The 22,054-nt window shown below is 47.4% G+C and overlaps 1 long non-coding RNA gene across 3 annotated transcripts in view; it reads right to left on the reverse strand.

The window, feature by feature from the left end:
* Window positions 1–22,054, reverse strand: part of LOC120100098 (uncharacterized) — a 75,735-nt gene that overhangs the window by 35,862 nt on the left and 17,819 nt on the right. Inside the window, exon 1 of one of the 3 annotated variants that reach the window (XR_005499827.2) lies at window positions 243–5,125. The exons of the other annotated variants lie outside the window; for them this stretch is intronic. This is a non-coding gene — a long non-coding RNA (uncharacterized LOC120100098). Of the gene's footprint in view, window positions 1–242; window positions 5,126–22,054 lie in introns of those variants that run through there. 3 annotated transcript variants of the gene reach the window in all.

The following is a 22,054-nucleotide window of genomic DNA, read 5'->3' on the forward strand; positions in this document are numbered from 1 at the left end:
AGCAGGCGACCAGGGTCTCCCTTTGGCTCCACTGTGGAGCCTGACAACTCAACCACCCCGAGTTAAAACAACACAGCTCACTGGTACCACATGGCCAACATGGCCAAAGGTTCTGTCACCTACAACACAGGATACTGGGTCTCAAAAATCTACCATTTTTGTCTTCTGAGTAATCCTAGCAATGGAGGTGTTTCTCTAAGAGTCAATTCCCATGATTCTCCACGTGGAGACCACTCCCATACTCAGCTGCTGCAGAGGCGAAGCCGAGAGTCCTTGACAGCCCATCGGTCTTCCTGGTCACACAAGATGCTGGAACCCGCTGACCACTTGCCTGCTCAGTCTCTGCTGGGGGCTGATGCGTACAATAGTCAAGTTTTTACCTCCCTTCTCACCTCCCTGGCTTGAAACTGCCTTTATCTCAGACCTTTCTCCCTCCCCAGTGTCTGGTATTTTTGTTATTTGCCCAGTTGCTTGAAGGCAGGGTCTTACGTAACCCAGGCTTGCTTTAAAACGTGTTGGAGCGGAGTCTGTCCTTGAATTCCTGATGCTCTTGCCTTCACCTCTCAAGCGCTGGCCACAGGTGTGTGCCCCAGGCCCAGCCCCTCAGAGAGTCTTAGATCTGCTCATTTACAGGCTTTATGCCCTCCATTCTTTCCCTGGCCCCTACTGACATTTCCATGGCCATCTGTGTTTGTTAAGTCTTTGTCAATATGACATAAATTAGAGTCATCTGGGAAGATGAAACCCTAATTCTGTCAGACTGGCCTGTAAACATTTTTTGCTATGGATCATTAATGTGGAAGGGTCCAGCCCTTTACTGGTGGTGTTCCTCCTGGACAGGTCCTGGGGCGTATAAAGTTGAGCAAGCCAAGGGGAGCAAGCCAGTAAGCAGCATCCCTTCACGGCCTGTGCTTCTCCCGTTCCTGCCTCCAGGTTCCTGCTGTCAGTTCCTGCCCTGATTTCCCCACACTAATGGACTGTAAACTATAAACTGAAATTAAACCCTCCCCTCCCCAAGTTGCTTTTGGTCAGTGTTTTGTCCCACGGAACTGAAACCAAACTAGGAGTGTTGGTCATTTCTACTGCCAGCCTACTTCTTTCTTCTTTCTTTCACAGACAGCCGGGATCGGGAGCTTCCCTACACGAATGGTTCTTTGTTTCTTTTGCCTATGTTTTATTCCATGGTTGTTCTGATTCTCAAAACATCCAATATACAATATCCTATGATAGATGATGGATAGATAGATAGATAGATAGATAGATAGATAGATAGATAGATGATAGATAGATAGATAGATAGATAGATAGATAGATAATAGACAGACAGACAGATAATGGGTTGATGTTGAGAAATTGGCCTTCCTGGGGCCACCATCACAAAGTACCACAAGTGGAGGCTTAGCCCAACAGAAATGGCCCTCCCCACTGTTCTGGAAGCTGACTGATGAGTTGTCAACAGGGACTGGCTCACCCTTTGCTGGAGGTCCAACTCTGCCTCTGCTGTCACTGCTGTACCCCCTGACTTGTTTCTTGCAAAGACAGCATTGTTAGGGACCACTCTAATGAACTCACCTTAACTTGATTCACATCTTCAAAAGCCCCTTCCTGATAAGACTACTGCCCCAAATCTCCTTCCCAGATTTCTTGGGACCCATCCTATTCTTGTCCCTGAGGTTGCTGGAGCCGGAGCAGGCTTCATGGTCTTGCTGATCTCAGCCACAGGAAGCTGTTCCTTCTGGCAGCCACTCACCCCTTCAAGGTAGAAGTCAGTCAAGTGTCCAGAAGAGTAGACCCACCAGATGTTCCCTGGGCCTGAATAGTACAGTACAAACCGACATGCTTTAATCTCAAACGAGGGTTTCTACCCCGCCTTTGCTCATTCAGTTCTCAGATAAAAGACACTTTTATATTTATAATAGGCCTTAATCAACACGAACGCTGGGCAGATATCTACCCTCTGTGCTATTGTGTCTCCTTCCCTACCAATAACATCAGGTCCCTTGGGGGCGACCAGGCCTTGGGGACCAGTATTTAGCATTACAGTACATAACAACAGAGAAAACCTCAGCACTCAGTCACTTTGGATCTAGGCAGGGCCACCAAAGACCCCGGCCATGAACAGAAAAGCCACAGAGGGGACTGGTATGAGATACAGACAAAAAACGTAAGACTGGGTCTCGATGGTCAGTACAAGGTGTATGGAGTCTCTTGGGCACTGTCTCAGCACCTATAACCATGTAACTTACCAGTTGGAAGAGACAGAGCTCTCTAGGATACCCTAAAAACACCTCCACACAATGGTCCAAGAAGCTTCTCTCGGGAAGGCTCAAACCAAACCCCGTCTGCTATCTCTCACCTGGACCTGAGAGGACAAACATCCCTCCTATGGATCTGAGCTGTCTTAATCACTGTGCATATCATGCACAGACACCCCTCCCCCTCATTACTCCTGGAAAATAGATAAGGGATGAGAAGACTGAAATATGGACTCTGCTGCCTGAGGACAGACAGACATGCCCCTGCCATCAATGTCTGGTCCCGTTGCCATGGAGCACCTTCCAGGATTAAGATAAAGTCCTGAGGTTCTGGCCTCTGGTAGAAGGCGGGGTGTGGCTGCGGTGGGATAGTCAAGAGTGCTCCCACTCTTGGAAAAGTGTTCGTGGGGGTAGGGGGATGTCACACCTCGGGTGGTTGGAATCAGCATCTCGTGAACATCCTGCTCTCAAAATACTGTACCAAAACTCCAAACTCAGACAAGGGATACAGTGGCTCTTCATCCGCAAATAGGCCTCCTTCCAAAATTTGCTTTGTAAAGATTCCTCACAGATGCTGTAAGTACCCACACCTCTAGCACACCCTTAAAGCAGCTGTGTTTAGAACACCTCGTGACTACACAAACAGCCGAGTGAGTGGTATCTGCACATGCCTGAGTAGGAGGACGTTAGGCAGAAATAAGTGACCCCTGCCACGCCTGTAGTCGACGCCCAGGCACATGTTGAAATATGCTGGTTTGTCAGATAGCAGAAATGCTGTATTCTTCTTTAAAGAACACACCGTTCACAGTCTCCTGGCCGGCTGGCAGCAGCCCAGCCCCATCCAGGGGCCCAGCTGTGTGCCCATTTCCTCTCTAGGCTCCTCCAAGGCAGAGATTCCAAAGTAACGGAACTACAGAAGAGGCTGACTTCCCAAAGCTTGGGAGTGTGAAACGGAACATCGCAATGCAATCAGCCCCACAACTCTACCTGGCATGTGTAGAAAGGATGGAGAAAGGGCTTTCCCTGGTCTCACCAGCCCATGTTTAGAGCATTGTGTGATTGGCTTACCCGTCCCCACGTTTCCCACCCCACGAGAGTACCTTCTGCATCCCAGGAGTGCTCCCTTTCCATGGACCTCCTCCCTTTGCCTTTGTCCTCTGTAGACATTCCTAAGCTTTCTTAAGGGATTCCCATACTTAACCAACTTACAATACATTTGGGTGGGCGAGCTACACTTTCCACATCTGCATCCACTTCAGCTGCATGGACGTGACATTCATGTGGGTCATCTGGGAAACCACTGTGGGTGAAGAGTAGGAGGGCAAAAGACAAGGTCCAGGACAAGATGATCAGGAAGGGTTGTGTAAGGGCAGTTTCAACCCTGAGGTAGATCTCAGCTCAGAGGGGCACAGTGGAAGGTGGCCAGGCCAGAAGAGTCAAACTCTCACCTCGCACTGCTGCTCCATTAGCTCCTCCATTCACTTGAAAGATGAGCCAGAAGAGAAAACAGGCAATCCTGAGGCACACCCCTGTGGCGGCTGCAACTGAGGTCCCTTTGTAGGGCAGTGGGATGGAGGTGAGGGGTGGAGAGTGGGGAGGTGAGGGTAGGGAGGTGGGAGAGGGGAGTGTTGAATGTGCTCCTGAGTGCCCTGTGCTGATGCTTCTTCACTGCTGTTCTTTTTAAAAAGAATTACCTCTTCTCCTTCTTGCCCTTGACCATTAACAGGAGCCGCACAACCCAGCTGTCACCCTTCCCTGGTATCACTGTGTATCACTGCAGCCGGTACCTGGCTAACACTCTGTTTCAAAGGCATAGAGCTTGAAAACTTAGTCCACTCCTGCAGTCAGCACCCAGGATAGAAAACAGAAGATGGAATGGTAACTCTAGGGTGTGTGTGTGTGTGTGTGTGTGTGTGTGTGTGTGTGTGTGTGTGTGTATTCAGGTGTGTCTAAGCCAGAAGTCAACCTCTGCTATGCACTTTGAGTTTCTGAGACAGTCTATCACTGGTCAGGAACTCTCCAGCTGGTCGGTGAGCCCAAGGATCAGCCAGTCTCTGCTTTTTCAGCACTACACTAAACTAAGATTAAAAATGGCCCATCTATCTGTCTTTCTGTCTTTTTGTCTTTCTGTCTTCCATGAGCATTCTGGGGATCAACCTCTCCACCCCTTGTGCTTGCCAGGGAAGCCAAGCCCCTGAGGACTCTTGTTAATGTGTCAGTGTGGCTGCCTTCATGGAACAGTAGCAGGTGAGAGAACATGACAGGCCCTAAACCCTCCTCACGGGGCTCAGAGGATCAGAAAAGCCTGCCCTGTGTAGACTGCTGGTCCTCACATCAGCCCTCTGCACTCTGTCAGTCCCCAATGACAAGAAATGATACTGTGGATCAGTTCAAGGGCTTCTGGGCTACACAGCTCAGTGCTTGGGTTCCAGCAATGTCACGTCAAAACAGTCCTAAAAATAAGGAAAGATGTCAGGAAGCAGTAGTCCAAGAGTTGGAGATGTGGGGCAGAAAAAGAATCCAGCCCCCAGCAGCGGTGGTCCCTGCTGTTTGCTTTCCCATAGACGCTGAAGAACAGTGTGTCCACAAAGGTCAACTCCAGCTTCCGAAGAACCCCACACTGCTCACTTTCCAGTGATGATCTTATCCCAGGAGACCTAGTAAGTTGTGACCTCTGACCTAAACTCCCAGGCTGGCACTCAGCTCATGAGTATCTGGACTGCAGCCAGTGCTCTGACCTCCAGGTCTGTGAGCATCTCTGCTGGCCTCCCAACTCTTCACATAGATAGCATCTGCTGGGTCTGGACAGGGACAGAAGAGACATGTGGACACATGGCCACAAGTACATGGGAGCCTCCAGGCCAGCCCACTCCCTAAACATCCAGGGGGAAGCTTCAGGTTTCCCAAGGCCAGCTGCTGCCGACCGTCACTGGGAACATCTTTCTTTTCTGACTGCTAACATGTTAGGAGCTGTAGAAGCTCATAAGACAGCCAAGTAGTTATGAGCTCAAAAGCTTTGAGAGAGATTTTCTCTGAGGACTCGTTAATGTGATGTTTTAATGGAATAGTCCCCAATCTGAATCCTGCACTGGAGCTTTTAATAGAGCTGATAAGCGCTGGGCAGAGCATGTGGCAACACAGACATGTCCGACACCCTCCTCACCAGGGAGGGGACTGGACAAAGAAGGAGGAATGATAGGGCAGTAGGGAGACAAGAGTACACAGACTGACATTAAAAACCCGCAAACAGGGTGGGATTGGTACCCCATCTGCAGGGAAGCTTAATGGGGTGGTTAAAGACACATTCTGGTGGCCAAACTCCATGGAGCTGCTTCTCAGAACTACCATTAACTTGGATAAAAACCATAAATTAACCCAACCATGAATACAAGCATTGCCCACTCCACCCCCTGCTACCCCACCCTGGGGCCTAAAATACTTAGGCAATTCTTGCCAGGTGACTCATGACTTCCTGAGCCCACCCCGTTGGCCTATAGCCCCACCTCCTTGGCAGCATATACACGGCTGAGGGAATCTCTCTGAGTATTTTTGGGAGACAGCTGCTTGCTCTTCTAGTCAAGAGTCTGAGAGACACAGGCACAAAGTAGGCTGGACCCAGGAACTGGAGTTAGTAAAAGTGGGAGGAAAAGATGTTGCCTGGATGGCCCTGTGGCATGCCCTGGTAGAGGGAATGGATGGGTAGATGGAGAAGTCTCCACCTGAAGGTGAAGGAGGACATCTCATTTCTCACCAGCAATTTTAGGGGCGAAATGAAGACTTTCTCTCCCATGTTCAATTCATTGCACACTAATGTGACCATCACATGAAGTGCACTAGAGTTTTGAGTCACAGGTCTCTTCAGACCATAAAGAAAGACCTCCAGATTCTTGTGACTTCCTGAAACTGGAGTCCATGTTACCCTGAAATATTAGGTGTTTCTTCACAGGAATTTAAAAAAGGATGGGATTGAAGGGATTTGGTGAAACAAGAGTTACAAATAACAAATTTTCTGATTTGGACTCTGTATTATACACAAATATATCCAAAAAGTGTCAGTGTGGAGACTCTTGCCTACAATCGCAGCACTCAGGAGGGAAGATGGGAGGGTTAGAAGTTGAAGGCCAGGCTTGTCTACCAGAGAACCTGTTGTATAGTGTTCCTTTTGAATAGGGGAAGAAGGGAAGCTCGTAAGACTCAGGAAGTAACTGATATTTACAAGGGCCAGGAAGAAAAAACAGGGAACACCCAGACTTTGAAAGTTCACACGGTTTAGGTGAGCAATAACAATGGCTAGGGATGAGGACTCTCCAATCTGCCCAGCTGTTTGCAAGTCATACAGGGAGCTCAAGGACATGGCTTCTATGAGTTGTCACCCAGGCTGAGGTGGGATTTTTCAGAGATAAAATTGACATTATGTTACCCATGCTCCTGTGAGAAATTCCAAAATGCATGCTGGTTTACAAAGCTAGACTTCAGTAAAACTGTTACTTTGGTCCGCTCCCGGTGCCCTATCCAGGGCAAGTCAAGTTTTAATCATATCTCAGCAGGAAAAGTGTTGTTGTTTGGTCTATTGCTGTATTGCAATGCTAAATTCCATACCCAAAGGTCTAGGCCTATGAGTGAATTCTCATATCTACAAGCTTTTATTGTGCAAACTTTGTTCCTTAATTTAAAACTATTGGTTAAATAAAACTGGCTACAGCCAATTACTAGAGAGATTAGAGGTGGGTGGGTTTTGAGTTACTCGACTTAGTGTGGAGAAGAGAGAGAGACATGAAGAGAGGAAAGACCACAGAAGGAGAAAGAACAAGGAGAGGAGGAAGCCACCAGGAGGGGAAGTGGATCACAAGAATATGGCCAGGAGAAACAGCAAGTATCTGGGGTACACTGCTGGGAAGGTAGCCAGGCCAGCAGTGAGAAGAGTAGATTAGTAGTGACGCCCCAGTACTTGTCAAAGCCAAATAAAATAACCATAGTCTTAGTCTAATTTATTTGTAAGCTAGTTGGGGATAAGCTTAAATTGGTTTACTACAGAAAAGTCACTCAACAAAGCCTGTCTCAGAATAAAAGCTTTGCAATAAAGAAACCCAGTTAACTTTATTTAATTGAACATTTCCCAAATTCCTTTGTCTAAAATGAACGTGTGTGTGTGTGTGTGTGTGTGTGTGTGTGTGTGTGTGTGTGTGTGTGTAAAACGTGATGGAGAGGAATAATACCCTTCCCCAGGATGTCTACATCCTCAAACCCTAAGCCTGTGAATTATGACACCTTACCCTGATCCTGCTTGACGTTCCTGAACTGACTTCATTCAGTGATCAACTGGGATGGGGACAGGTAAGACAAAAGTCAAACCAAATGGAAGACCCTTCTATCTCTTTCCTTCTTTTAGTAGTGGTGTTTATCATTGCAGTAGAAAGCAAACTAGGACACCTGGATTCTTCGAAAAGGCCTAACCAATCACCAGGCCTCTAAGAGGGACGAGGAGCACAGAGATGTCAGAGAGGATAGGAGTAGGGTGTCTGCAGATGAGGGAAGAGGCCATAATTCAAGAACGGGGATCCCCTCCCAATGCTAGAAAAGTCAAGGTAACAGGATCCCCAGAACCTTCGGAAGGCAAAGCCTGCTGACACCATGGTTTGGGGGCCCATTTTATAATTCTGATCTTCAGAACATGAGTGAACATATCTATGTGGCTGTAAGTCACAGAGTTTGTGGCAATTTGGTATGTAGATATACAGAGATTAATACCACTCATGGGGGTGTGCTGATTAATAAGAGTTTGGAAGTAAGAATATCCTAACTCAACATCACGTACTATGAAGGGACCAGAATTTGCTTTCTAAGCAGTCACCTACACTCATCTGAAGAATCACGTCCCTTGTGAACCAGGTATGTAGTTGTTTTGCTCACTAGCATGTTGCAGGAGGTGTGAGGGAAGTTGACAAAACTTCAGAGTCCGTGCTCTGGAGTGAGGCAGCTGGGTAACAAAGACCTTGCCCAAGCACGGCGGTTCTGAATGAGTTAGTGCCCACTGCCAACGTTCTATCTCTTGGCACATATAGCAAAAGAGATACTGTTATATCACCCAAGTTCTCCCATAAGATATTCTGGAAAGGCCTTAGCAAATGCCATGGTTGGATATGGATTGAGTATGTCCTTGGGGACTCAAGTGTGAATGTTTAATCCATACTGGATGTGTTAGATGGGTGGAAACTTCAGGCCTGGTGTTCAGCGGTGGGCCTTTAAGAAGCCGTGGGAGCTTAATGGGGTCTTTAGGGTTCAACCACCATGACTGGTCTTTTAATTAGGTGACTGTTGGCACAATACATACTGTGACCAAGGGCAGCTTGGGGAGGTAAGAGGATATTTCAGCTTACAGCCCACCACGAAGAGAAGCCAAGGCAGGGGATCAAGGCAGGAACCTAGAGGTAAGACTTGAAGCAAACGTCATGGAGGAGGGCTGCTTACTATCTGTCTGTGTCTATGGCTTTCTCTGCTTACTTTTTTATACTATCCAAGACCAACTGCTTGGGAATGACACCACCTATAAGGAGGTAGGCCCTTCCACATCAATCATCAACCACACACACACACACACACACACACACACACACACACACACACACACACACGGATACACACACACAGATACACACACAGACACATACACACACACAGAGACACACACAGACATACACACACAGACACATACACACACACAGAGACACACACAGATACACACACAGACATACACACAGAGACATACATACACAGACACACACAGACACACAAATACACACACACAGACATACACACACAGACACACAGACACAGACACACACACACATACAAAGACATACACACACAGACACATACAGACATACACACAGACACACACACGCAGACACACAACACACACACACACACACACACACACAGCCAAACAAACAAAACTTGCCTCACATACTTGCCTACAGGCCAATCTATTGAAGGTATTTTGTGTCAAGGTGACAAAAGAAAACAAAAACAAACATAAACAGACAAAAAGCAAAATCAAAACAAAACAAAACAAAAACAGGGAAAACAAGCAAAAACCCTAGCACATTCAGATATCAGGGTCTTTATGGGAAGACAGACGCAGAGATGCCGGGGTCCTCTTTCACTTGCTGCTTGATGGCCCTGCATCACCTGAGGACTCTACCAACGAAGCCGTCACCAAGACTTCCCCTGAGCCTTGAGCTTCATACTTTGAACCTTAACAAACCTTGTTTCTTCATAAAGTACGTAGCCTCAGGCAACAGTACTAAAAAATGGGCTAACAGAGCAAAGATCACTCCACCATTACTGTGGAGAACCAGTTTCATGCTTGATGCCAGAGCGGATAGGACTGTGACATTTTTTATCGGATATTTTATGTATTTACATTTCAAATCTTATCCCCTTCCCCATGCCCCTCCCACTCCCACCTCAACGCCCATGACTGTGGTTTTAAGATTCCTCTGAATGTTTTGGTGCAAAAGAAGGAGGTGCTGGGGAGAGGTCTGAAAGAAGCATGAAGCAGCCATCCTAAATCACACGGAGAGACACTGGTGAACTGAAGGGCAAACGCTTCCAGTTCTCATTGGTCCTTATGCAGGAATTCTGTCGCTGAGGCCCACAGTCCCCTTGCTTCGGATCAATGGCAGTGCATTGTTCTCTCTAAGACCTTCAGCCCAGGGTGGACGAATGAAACAGTTGGCAGTTTTCGACACAGGCCCATTGTGTGCTTCTGCCTCCAGCCCCCATGCATTGTTCCTTGGAATGTTCTTCCCCCACCTCATATCACCCGAGGGCTGCTGTCTCCAAGGTTGCCCAGCCTCTATCAGCACTCTTCCCACTGAGCAGGCAGAAGCAATCTTCGCTCTCTAGAACAGCACGTGGTTGGTCCACACACCCTTCTCGGCTCATCTAGTGCCCTCTACCACATTCTAGCTGCAGGTTTGCATGCCGACCCACCCTTGTCTCCTTCCTAAGGAATGGCTGTCATGTCTTTGTATTATAAATGTCAGAAGTACACGTGGACAGACATCACATGCTGGAATGAAGGCAAAATCCAAGACTGTGGTCCTTCTTTCCAGCTACCACCCTCTCTCTGGACTGACCCCTGAGCTCTCCTGCCCCAGTAGGCACTAACAATGCAAACTGATGTTTTGGGGGTATCACCACAAGATAGGCTTCTCCTGGTATCTGGAGGGCTTAGGGGAGGGGTGCTGCTGGACATGCCACAGTGTACAGTCCCGAGACAAACTGAGAACAGTTCCATAGGAGTCGGACCCTCACTGTTGTCATGCTTTGATACATGAAATTCAAACGGATGGACAGGCTACGTGGAGCTGGATTCCATCAGGAAGTAAATTGCTTGGAATTGCTTTGCTCCACGGAGCGAGTCACCCAGCCTCACCCTCCTGTTTCTCTCTGTAAGGCCCCATATAGTCTCCCCTCTCTGCAGACTGGGCTCTCTGCTCCTCTGTCTCCAGGGTCTACACATCCTAAGTACAAGCTGACCATAGAAATATGAGCTTACTTGTCTCCCTGAGTCAAAATCTCTCATTTCTGGAGCTCAGTCGTTAGCCACCCCATCTTGAAAAAACTTCCAAGTCAACTTTGCAAGTTGCTAGCATAACATGGCTGCCAAGTGTCTCTGGGTAGTCTGAGAGAAGGTGGCTAGGAAGAGGACATCAACAATGTCCCTTCAAGGGAGAGAGGGCACATATTCTCATATAAGAGGCTGAATAAGAAGACATTATACATATTATTTTAATGTATATATTATTGTTTAAAGAGAAATATGTCAGATGAATTCTAGGGTGTTTGAGATCCTTCTGGTACAGTAGCAAGGATGGAGTCTCAGGTAGGAGTGGTCAAGGAGGGTCTCCTTTCATTAGCAGGATCAAGAAGAGAATTCTTATCCAGGGGCCTTTCCCAGGCCCCACTGCATTAGTACCAAGGCCTGTGTGCTGAGTACCTGGATACATCAGATACTGTGGTGTACAATTTGCACACATCACATCAGGCCTCAGTACCACAGGTTCCTCTCATCCAGGCCCTTTCAAGCACACCTGGAGGGCCTCCAGCTATTGTCCATGGACACCTACTCCACAAGGGGATGCAGCAGAAACCAAGCTTATAGCACCACGGGAATCTGGCACTTAGCTTTCCTGAAAAATACCTCTGTGGGAAGAGGTTTTAGCAAATCAAATCCTAAGTGCAATGGAATGGATTCTTTTAGACTCACTGCTGTGGCCTAGCACCGGAAAAGCAAGAAACGTCCTATGATGAGCAACTGAATTTCAACATCTGCTGCCCTTCATTAGTTTTTTTGTTTTGTTTTGTTTTGCTTTGCTTTGTTTTTTTCAAAACTGGGTGCTATATATAGCCCAGGATAGCCTCAAACTCATAGTTGTAGCCTTAACTGGCCCCAAACCAGCCATCCTCCTTCCTGAGAAATCTCCATGCTGCTACGACAGGTGTGTACCAGGCCTGGCTTCCCTTTGCTTTTCTCCATTATCTTTATAGTGGAGGCCAAGGGCAGTTAGGTCACACACCAAAGAGTTTTGCAGAACTTAAAAAGAAAAAACAAGAAGAAAATCTGATCAACCAGCTGGCATTCCTGGGCCTCCCTGAACACCCTCCCGCTGGATTCCAGCCTCAGCTTTCTCAGGAAGCCCTCGGGCTCTGCAGATGGAGAGGAAGAAGATTCGGAACACCCTCAGGGTATAATCACTGTCCCGCAGCAGGAACATGCAATAATCCGAGAACTCCGAGCCAGCGATGACCCAGAATCCTCAGGGCACCCCACAGCAGGAAGCTTGCTCACACTGCCCGCACACCCCTGTGTGTATCTTGGACTGGTGTGAGGTGGTGAGCGTCTGTGTGTGCACCGCTCACAGTGACCTGAGACCAACAACTCCACATAGTAACGGAGGGTAAAAACGTGTTCTGTCCCTTACAATGGCTGAAGGAAATCTTTCTCTTCAGGCCCTGGGTGGGGCAAGAAATCCACGTGGTGGAGCTTACTTTTCTGGTTACAGTACAGATGCTGTGAATAGCATCATAATTAATCATTAGAGGAAGTAGTCATCCTGTCTACTGACAGGGCTAACATATAAAGAAAAAAATACTGGATGCCACTACCTGGAATTCCTCCCTGTCAGCAATGTGGGTCTGGGGATGCCACTTTTGAGGAAGTGTCTTGAAGAATGTTTTGCCCTCAGAAAGTCAAAAGGGAAATGCTGGAGCTGGGGGGGGGCATGGGGGAGGTAAGGGGTAAGGGGGTAGGATGGCCCAGTGAGTGGGTGAGAGGTTATAGTCTGCAATCATGAGAACTGAGTTCAAATCCCCACACACCACAAACACATACAAAGAAAATTCTTTTTTTTTTAAAAGTATGTGTTCATGTGCATATATGTGGGGGTGTGTACATGTATACCCACACGTATCGAAGTCAGAGGTTGGCACGGCGTCCCCATTCCTTCTCCACCATAGTTTTTGAAACGGTTTCTCACTGAACATAGAGCTCTCTGAACTGATAGACTGGCTGGCCAGTGATCCTTCTGCCTCCACCTCCCCAGTGCTGAGATTACGGGGGACAGAGGCAGTGTAGCTTTTATGTGGATTCGGGGGGTCAATATGCTCAGCAAGCATTTTGCAAAGGAACTGTCTCCTCGGTGTGGTGTGCTTTCTTTATCTGGTGCTATTCAGGCTGGGGGCGTGAGGAAGAGCAGACCCTTGCTCCCTCTTGGTATTTCTTCTCTGTGGCCTGCGACACGGCCGTGGCTTGTGGGAAGACACGCTAGACAGAGATGTCATCTCCCTGTCAGCAACAACACGGAAGGATTCAAATAGCCCCCAGGAGAGTGGTCCTGCTATGCTTGAGGCTAAAAAGGAAGGAATGTAGCCAGCCACATTCATTTCCTTCTTTGATTTCAGAGAGGCCAAGTTTCATTTCCCCCAAAGAACACTCGGACTCGCACAGCCTACCCCGGGGTAGGAACAGGGTACGGAACCATAAGCTTTGGAACAGAATGTTCAAACTTGAAATTCTGAAAAACCTTACAGACCTGAAGACATTCTGCCTTGTGGCCACACAGCTCAGTGGCATGGGTGTGAGGTGCGGTAGCACTGGGGAGCACGGGCACATGAGCGCACACGTGCACGCGTGTGTAAGAACTATTTTACACACTTCATAGCCGTGTCTCAGTAGCAAGAAGCAACAACCACTTAAAGCTTCGGATACATTTTCGCTAGACATGCAACATTTTCTTGTCCGTTTGGCTATAAATGTCTGGAGGAAGTGAATCCACGCTGGCCAATGGCCTCATTTCCATGGCTTCTCCACAGTAGAATGGCTGCTTGGGAGTACACTTCCCCAGCGGGTCAGCAGGGCCAACAGTAAAGGCCAGTGTCCGTCCCTGCTCAGCCCCACCTCAACTCCTGTCCCTGAGGCAATCAGCGGCATCTTTCTCCAGACGGAGAGCTAAATTGTTGGTGACTACAACCTGAAGAGCCCCTGGCTGCAAAATCAGCTAGCAGGACGGGGTCACCAATTACATGCAGAGAAACCAGATCGTGCTGGCCGATAGAGACCGGCATGACTGTGCCATGGAGATTAGTCACCTGCCTGAATCAGCATTGCATCTATTATAGATGACGTTTGCCAAGCCGGCGAGATAAATTGAGTGCTTTATCTTGAGCTGGTGACAAAGATGCACGACTTGTATTGCACCAGCCGATCAATTCAGAGCAAATAAGTCATCTAAGGGTGCATCTCAGCCGAATACTGGGCCTGGAGATGGCTTGCTGTGCAAGCATGAAGACCTGAACTCAAATCCCCACATGTTGGCCAGGTAGTATACACTTATAACCCATGGCTTCAGTCAGATGGGAAGTGGAGACAGAAGGATTCCTGGGAGCTTTAGGGCCAGCACCATGACGGACAGAGTGAACAACAAGGAATCCCATCTCCAGAAAGGTGGAGGGTGAAGGACCAACACCTTGAGGTTGTCCTCTGACCTCCACGCTGTAACACAAACGTGCCCTCACACACATTCACACATGCACACACCATACACACACAGAGAGCTCACCAGAAAAGCCTGTGAATGCACCTTAAAGCCTGCCTCTCTGTCCTTCAATTTCATGGGGATACTGGACAAGTCCATGCTGAGCATTGCGAAGGTTTCTCAAGCACCTGATCCAGGAAAGGGGACGTCATGCCTGCCAGCAGCAAAGCCACCTCATGCTCCTGATCCTTCTCATCTCAACTTGGAAACTCACCATTTTACATGACGAAGACATGAGCTGCCTGGAAGGGGTGACAGATGCGGGAGGGAAAGTCATAAACAAAGCACTGACTGGGACTGTGGTGGCAAAGTCCTAACCATTGGCAGACCACTGAGTCACACACAACATGCAGCAGTTCCCTCCCTATTCAGGGGGCAGAGGGCTTCAGTGTCAGTCCTCAGACCGTGGCCACTTGTCTTTCAGGGGTTCTACATGTGTGTGTGTGTGTGTGTGTGTGTGTGTGTGTGTGTAGGGGCAACAAGGATGAGCAGAGTTTGTAAGAGCAGTGACAAGCTGATCATCAAGAAAGAAATGGAGAGTGGTAGAGGGTACACACACACACACACATGCTATGCATGCACACGCGTGCCTACACACACACACACACACACACACACACACAACTCTATACTAGATACATATTTAGCTACACAAACCTAACTCTACACACATACACATGCCAAATGCACATAACTGTGAATACCACACACAGAGACTGAGCTATATACCACACATATCTACATTGATCACACACATACACATAGCTATATACACGCAACACACAAAACTACACAGACTACACACAGACACATACCCACACATACCACACACACATAGCTATACAAATCACATACACCTACAACTATACACATGAACACATAACCCACATACCACACACACATAACCACAAATACATGGCATAGTGCACACATACCTTTGTTTGTACAGGCAAACACGGGCAGGGCAAACACAAGCATGCACTCATAGCCATACACACGTGCACACGAACCAGCCCAGATCACCTACACATATGTACTCACACAGATACACCCTCAGGCACTGTGTAACTCACACAGTTACACACTCTCACATGTCACATGAACATGTAGGCAGAACATCCTTCCATTCCTCTTTACAAAGCCATAGTGACTGCTCCTTTCTTGTCCCATCCCACCCTTCTGTGTCATGGTCATATACCATGGAATGACCATTAGAATACTCAGAAGGAGGCAGAAAATGTTAGGAGGGAATATGTCCTGTGGTGATACTGGAGTCAGAGAAGGTACTGCAGTCTGAAAGGGGCCTTTCTGTATATTGAAGGGAGATTGAAACCAGGAGCATGGGTGCCTGCAATCCCCAAACACATCAGACTGATGGAGGAGGATCCAGAACGTGGACTAGACCTGAACTACAAAACAATACTCTGTTTCCAAAGAGGCAGTGTGTGTTTATGTGAGCGAGGGTGTGTGTGTGTGTGTGTGTGTGTGTGTGTGTGTGTGTGTGTGTGTGTAGGGGCAACAAGGATGAGCAGAGTTTGTAAGAGCAGTGACAAGCTGATCATCAAGAAAGAAATGGAGAGTGGTAGAGGGCCCAGTGGATAGAAGCTGTACAAACCCCAGGGCCTAAAATCAACATGGCCGTAAGCATCCAAGTAAAAAGTCAGGCGTGCTTGTAACCTGTGTGCTCCATATGTATACCTGGTCCAGAGAAGTCAGAAAAAAGCATCAAAGGCTAGCCCCCACTGCGGGGCTGAGGCAGGTGGCTCCTGGACTTCACGAGCCAGCCAGCAGAACAGAAATGGCCGCTTCAAGCACAGTGAGAGGCCTTGTCTCAAGGCAAGAAGGCAGAGAATGGTAAGGAAAACATCTGATGCTCTGCTTTGGCCTCTGCACGCATGCGCACACAGGTGCACTTGTACTCTCCACCAGCACGCACACATAGATCACGTACAGAGAGGAAGAAAGGCAGGTAAGGAATGCCCGCCCATGGCCAGTGCGGTCAGCCTGGAGAGAAGAGCAGCCCTTTGAAGTGTGGGTGGGGTTTGCAGAGCTGCTCTAGAAATGTCAAAGTTTTGCTGACAGTGTTAGAAGCTCGCAAATCAAGAGGACAGTGAGCATATTGTATTTTCTATTTCCCCAGCAAAATTGCACTGTGGGTGGGGGCAGGGGTCTTGCAGTTAGTTCAGACTGGCAGGGTGAAAGCTCTCAGACCTGTGGGTTGTACCTGCTAATGAAGCACTGAGCAGGAGCCTCAGAATTCCTGTCAAGCCAAAGATGAGTCCAGGGGACACCTTAAAGAACCAGTATTTACGAAAACTAGCTTTGAAGCCAGGTTTAGTTTTCAAAATCTGCACAGTGACTTACAACCCTATGTGACCTCCAGTCCTAGAGGATTCTGTGGGCACCAGGAATAAAACTGATGCACATGTATACATACAGGCAAAACACTCATATGCGTTAAAATAGAAAGGTAAGTTAATAGAAAAGGCAATATCAGACCCTCACCAGGCCCCACCAGTTTTCTTAGCATTGGTCCATCCTGAAGGCTGCCTTCAGCAATTGAACACCAAAATGTTTCTCATTAGATATACATCACCAAACATCACTTTGTCAAGCTACATGTAAATAACTTTTAAAAATGAAGACACAGAATCTGAACCCCAAAAGCCTAAAGTCTAAAGAAGTTCAGAAAACAAGAATCCAAAAATAGAAGAAATGTATTCTTCAAAACATCACAAATTCTAAGCAGTTGCTAAAACAGCAGAAGCTATATGGTATCCTAAACAGAAGTTTGTTCAAAGGGCCTTTGAAGGCACATGATATCTGGCATATGTTGGTGTCCAAGAGGAGGAGAAAGAAGTCAGATAGGCCATTTAGCAAGAAGCAAGCTGAGGGGCAGTGGCTAAGCTCAGGTGACAAGGCAGATCTGGAGAGTGGGTTGGCAAAGCTAGGAAACGTCCATCTGCATATCAGGCAGGAGAATACCTGGAAGGTAGATTTGAGCTTCACTGAGAGACCTGGATTATACTTGAAGGGAATTCATCAAGTTTGAGCCTGCCAGGAAAACATTACAATGCTAGGGGGAATTCTGTGGGCACAGGGTGGGGAGAAGGGCAGGGGGTGGGGTCTGCAGAAGCTCTGGGGATTGGAGTCACCCACTGTGTGGAGGGGAAATAGAAACTGACAACAGGAAGCAATGGCCCCCGTGGGTCAGAGACTGGCTGGATATTGTAGATGGGGAGGAAATTCAAAAATAACCTAGTAGTCTTTAGTCTCAGTTACTGGGACATAGGAATTCACCTGGTGACTGGGATACAGGAAAAGATAACATTACAAGGCAAACAATGTGTGGACCTTGGATATAGATATATTTAGCTATACTGAGTTGTGGGTTTCTCAGTAGTGGATTTCCTCCAAAAATAATAGGAAGTCGATGGCTAGACGTGGGTCTGGATAAGTAGAAGAAAATATAAAATGTTCTACAGTAGCGGTAGCAATGGGTACTGAAGACAAGGCATCAGAAACTGACCCAGGCCAGACTGGGCCATCTGACCCACAAGAATGAAGGTCTATGGTCCTTCAGATCCTGCAGAAAACAGCTGAATGAAGGCTGGGATTGGAGCTTCGAAGGTAGGATGTCTGCCTAACATGCCCAAAGCCCGAGTTCAACTCCCAATTCCCAGCACCGAACAAACTGGGTGTGGTGGGACACACCTGGCAGGTGGAGCAGGCAGATCAGAACCTCAAGGTCATCTTGGCCACATAGCAAATTTGAGGGTAGCCTACATTACCTGAGACCCTGCCCTCAAGAGCCCTGTTGCTGACTGTCAGGAGAATGTCACAGGAGTCTTTTTTTTTTTTTTTTTTTTTGTCCCAGAGAACACTTTAGTCATTCACAAACCTTCCTTTCTTATCTCTTAATAATTTCTCAGGGAATAATCCGATATACAGAAATGGTTGCAAAAATACTCTAGATTTTGTCAAGTCCCATGAGTCTCCCCACTGCTCTCTGACAGCTCCTTGGCGTACCTTTGTTCCCGATGACCTTGGCAATTCGAGGATGTTTTTTGAAAATGTTCCTGTTTCGTTTTCTCTTATGTTTTCTCTAGTGAATAGACTACAGCCAATGGGTGTGGGAAAGGACCATGAAGGAAACATATCACACCTGTCACCTTCCTCAAAGGCACAGCCCACCTGAGAGATTTATTACTGATGCCATTCGCTTTGATCACTGGCTGAGGGAGTATGTACCAGGAGGCCCTCAACTTTCTGTACTTAGGGAGAAAGGCAGTAGGTCCACTGGCCTCAGGGACAGGGGTGAGGTGGCAAAGTCTTGCTCTGTGTGTTGGACGGAGGTCTATCATATAAATAATAGAAGGGTTTTTCATTGAAGACACCCTGCCCTCTCACGCTCACTCATTTATACATTCAGTCATTTATTCTGTTCCTTCACACTTACGCATATTCATGTTACACCTTGGGTTTACAAAACGGTAGGATTTCACTTCCTTTTCTTTGCTCACTCTTACACAGCTTTGGCCCATGGATGGGGGGAAGTCGGGGTGCATTCTAAGTTGGAGCTTGAGTCCCTTTGACAAGCCCTACTTCTTAAGTAAAATCTGAGTACTTCTTTCCTCTTGCTAATACAAGTTAGACTTACATTTCCCTTGATCCAGCTCTAGAAAGCCATTTAGCGAAAGTGCGGTGGAGAACTGGGTTTGGAATCTAACCTGTGGAGCTAGGATGTATGTGGTACTTCTCTGTTCTCAGTGGACAGAACTGGGAGACGCACGTGTATGCATGCTCCTTTTTGCAGGGCTGCATGATTCAGTTCATGCTCCTTCTCGTCCCTGAACCAGCTGCCCCCTACCCTTCTCAGTACTTGAAGCTTCCTGGTCCCACCAGGAAAAAGCTGTCTCTCAGCAGCCACCATTTTTTTTTCCTAATTAGTGCAGCCCCAACACATGTATACAGTTCCTGAAGGTTAGCAACCCATAACCCCATTGAATCTCTTACCTATGCTTTTGACATAATTATTAATGTACTAGCTTTGTGCGTAATAAAATATTGAAGGAGAATACTGAGATCCAAGAAGATTCCATGAATCAACTGGAAAAATGGAAGCTGAGTAGGAATCTGAGTTCACCGGGGTTCAATAATAGATAAATGACTTAAGTAGTGAATAATAGAGAGCGGGCTCACAACACCTCGTGTGAGGTGGGCAGATATAGATGGAGGATTTGATTGACTGACAACCCAGGACATGATGGTGTTGCTAAACAAAACCACTGGATGAAAATAGAATGGTCCAGCAAAGGGAAGAAAATGCCTACTTGTCTGTGCACGAGGCAGACACATGGCCACACTCGTACACATTTATACCTATCCTTTAAAAGAGTACCTAAGGAGAGGGGGAAGAGCCACGAGGGAGAGATGGGATCATGGTCTTAAAATACTAGCAGGGATTAGATGTACCCTGCGCTGCTACAGGGGACGGAATTTGTCCCAGGGAAGTTAGGGATCATTCCCAACTGGTAGAACTGAACATAACAGGGACAAGTAACCCCTCCCACACTCTCCCTATTTGGGGAACAGCAGATTCCTGACCACAGGTATGCCCCCATGAAGCCAGAGGGCAACACTAGAGTTAGAGGACTGTGGGAAACAACTGGAAGGTGGCCCAATGGGCTCATTTGGTAACAGAGCCTCTATGGAAGTAGAAATAAATAATTAAAATGAGGAAGGTCAAGGGCCCAGAATAAAGGTGGGATGGGATACAAGAGAGGGCGAAGTCCTGTCTTCAGGCCAAACCTACTTAAAGGTCTGGGTGGAGGGGGGATGCGTATAGGAGGGTAAAAAAAGAAAGATGTAGAGTTGATTTGATCAGAAGGAAAACTTCCTGAGAGAACGGAGCAAACGTCAGGAGAGGGGTTCCCACCTGTGCGAGCACCACCAATGATTGCAAAGGAACACTTGGACTCTGTAGCGTTCAGAGGTCGACTAGCCACCGTGAGCTGCCAGGGCCCAACAGGGAGACATAAGAAGTAGGGTCAACATGCCGGGGCCCGAAATGGCTTGTTTGGTTGCAAACAACAGTCTACCCAGATGTGATCAGGGTAGCAGAATAAACTGCTGTCATTCTTTTACACGTATGTTTTTTATTCAAATAAAAAGTAATGTTTGAGAAAGAAAAGACAGTCTAACTCACTAAAACGAAGCCAAGAAAAAGCACACGATGTGTGCTGTAGTAACACAGTGGTGTAGCCACCAACCCCTGTGTACCTTGGTCCCACAATCCATAAAGAAAAGGGACTGGGCCCTGGACGTCTAAGGCTGTACCTGGTTGTAAATTTTTTTTAAAAGAGAGAATCTATGAAGTCAGAATGAGTACTCTCTTCTAAAATGCAGTTGAAACCCCTTCCCAAGTTTGGGTCGTTTCTTTAACTTTGTTATCGGAAAGAAAATGAGTTCAGAGTGGAAACACAAAAGACTGCAGTCAGTACATTGCTCCCACCAGGCATGCAGTTCAAACAGAGATGAGGTGGGGAGAACATATTCAGAGCTTACAAATAAAGAAGCAGGTCACCCTGGGCCCACAGCAGTCCCCCTCAACCTGTGCCTAGATGGCACCATGTCAGTGGCTTGAGAAAGGAACTCAGCACACGGAGGCCAGCGCTGTTTTGGTGTGCACATGGAAAGATACCCTGTCATGGGATATTATATTCTGAGTGAGTGCCTCAGAGCAGAGACAAGTGGACCCTTGGGAGACAAGAAGGGAGGTAGATCCTGGGACTAAGCTGCCTCCAGAGTGTGGGCCTGGTTCACCACAGGAACTCAGAAAATGTTGGCTGAAAACTCTGGAGAGCAGTAGTGGAGGAGAAACTGTTCCATTTAGAGAATGTGACAGACGCACGTCCTTGGTGAGGTGAACACTTCATTTAATACGCCTTCACTGGGTAATACTCCCTCTACAATACCTGCATGGATTCTAAGCCAAAGATTCTGGACAAAAAGAAACTTTGTAGGGGCTGAGGACATGGCTTGGAAAGTAAATTTCTTGCCTGTCAGGTATGAGGACCTGGTTTTTAACTTAACCACTGTGTATAGAGCAAAGCGTGGTGTTATACGTCTATGATCCTGGCTATTAGAAGGCTAGACAGGAGTACCCCGGTGCTCCCTGGCCAGCCTATCTACACAATCAGGCAGTGAAACACACTGTCTCAAAAGAACAAGGTGCAGGGCGATTGTGCAAGACACCCAGCATTAGCCTCTGGCTTCCACATGCACAGTCACATGAATATAGACACCTGCATACGTGTCCACACAGAAAATGTAAGCCATTTCAGACAGAAAATGTATACCAGTGTCACGGGGAATGTGAAGCTATTGCCCCCAAAAAATCAAAAACATCAAGTCCACAAGATACTAATGTAGTGAGGTCATGGTCCCAGGATGATCCCACACTCTGGGCCCTCAACCCTTCCAGAGGCCTAGGCTCACTGGACACGGCCTGGGTGGAAAGGGTCAGATCTGATTTACACCTTTGATTATGTGATATAATTTGGCACAAGAAAGGAAACCCAGCATCTCTGGGTCAAATCCAGATCTAAAATCTAGAAATTTCATGACTCAACCTTACAGCCCTGGCCACAATGCCTAAGGTGGGCTATTCAGCACCAAACATGGTCCCAGCTGAGC

Source organism: Rattus norvegicus, chromosome 1 (assembly GCF_036323735.1).
Source record: "Rattus norvegicus strain BN/NHsdMcwi chromosome 1, GRCr8, whole genome shotgun sequence".
Taxonomy (NCBI): Eukaryota; Metazoa; Chordata; class Mammalia; order Rodentia; family Muridae; genus Rattus; species Rattus norvegicus.